Source organism: Toxorhynchites rutilus, chromosome 3, assembly GCF_029784135.1.
Source record: "Toxorhynchites rutilus septentrionalis strain SRP chromosome 3, ASM2978413v1, whole genome shotgun sequence".
NCBI classification, from domain to species: domain Eukaryota; kingdom Metazoa; phylum Arthropoda; class Insecta; order Diptera; family Culicidae; genus Toxorhynchites; species Toxorhynchites rutilus.
The window spans coordinates 264259450-264261191 of NC_073746.1; positions in this window are offsets into that span (position 1 = coordinate 264259450).

The following is a 1742-nucleotide window of genomic DNA, read 5'->3' on the forward strand; positions in this document are numbered from 1 at the left end:
AAAGTATGGGGGTATCAATTGTGATAATATGTACTTTACTGATGGGTCCACTATAAACGAGTTCACAGGATTTGGAGTGTTCAACAAAATTTTCAGCACCTCCCATAGTCTTCAGTTTCCTTGCTCAGTGTATATTGCTGAATTGGCAGCGATACACTGGGCGCTGGACAGCGTCGCCTCACGACCTGTTGAACACTATTACATTATAACGGATAGTCTTAGCTCTGTCGAAGCTATCCGTTCAGTGAGGCCGGAAAAGCACTCGCCGTACTTCCTTGAGAGAATACGAGAAATTTTGAGTGCTTTATCCAGACGCTGTTATGTCATTACCTTTGTGTGGGTCCCTTCTCATTGCTCAATTCCGGGTAATGAGAGGGCTGACTCATTAGCAAAGGTAGGGGCGATTGAAGGCGATATTTATCAGCGTCAAATCGCCTTCAATGAATTTTACTCTTTAGTCCGTAAAAATACCATCGCTAACTGGCAACGCAAATGGAACGAAGATGAATTGGGCCGGTGGCTTCACTCGATTATCCCTAAGGTTAGCCTCAAACCATGGTTCAAAAGTCTGGACTTGAGTCGGGCCTTTATTCGCACCTTCTCCCGACTCATGTCCAATCACTGTTCGTTAGACGCGCTACTCTTTCGTTTCAATCTGGCCGGCAGCAATATCTGCGTTTGTGGCCGAGGTTACCACGACATCGAACACGTTGTTTGGTCGTATGAGGTGTATCTTGTTGCCAGATCGAATTTAGAGAACTCCCTTCGGGCTAGAGGAAGGCAGCCCAATGTGCCGGTGAGAGATGTGTTGGCTCGGTTAGACCTTGATTACATGTCCCAAATATATGTTTTCCTTAAATCTATCGATGTTCGTGTGTGATTATCCTTATATCCTTATACCCTCCATTTCTTCCTTTGTGAGTAATTGGTCCGCTTGCTATAAACAGGAGAATGAAATGTAAATTCACAATAGATGTACGAATAGATTTAAGAATTGAGTGTGTGTGATTATCAACATTGTAATAATTTCCTTATACCCCATCCTTTTCCTGAGAAAAATATGTCACCCTTCTAATCTCGAGTCCACCGCGAGTAGTCGGTTTCCCACATTACTAACCATAGATTTAAGAAAATTGTTCATATATATAGTTTTAAAAATATATTTAAGATTTCGGCTCCTTTAAACTTATGTAACTGAGCCTGTAAAAATAAACGAATTTATAAAAAAAAAAAAAAGCTGTGAAAGTTTTAGATGCTTTGTTTTTACTACTGATGCATTTAAAAAGATCCCAAGCAGATGTGGGATGGACTAGTGGCTATTTTTGAACGAAAGAGTGTGGCCAAGAGGATGCACTTGAACCGTCAGTTGCATGAACTTAGGCACACGAGTGACACTTTGCAGGAGCACTTCGTCAGGTACGAGTCGGGCCCGAAATCTTCGAAAGTGAAAAATGAGGACCGACTCTACTCTCAGCAGCTTCGCTTCGAATAGAACTGTTTCGGCAGTCGCCGCCAACAAAAAGTGACTTGACTAGCGTTGACTAGCGAGGATGACTGGTGAACTAGTCCAGTCAGTGGTTATTTTAACTGACTCGACTAATGAATACAAATCTGCCTCTTTATTCAACTGATTTCAATCCACACTTCCAATTCCCCCTGACACTTATTCATACCCGCGTACGCAATCTTATTTATACGTCAATAAAAAGAGGAACTAAAACATGATTTCTGATGCAAAAAAG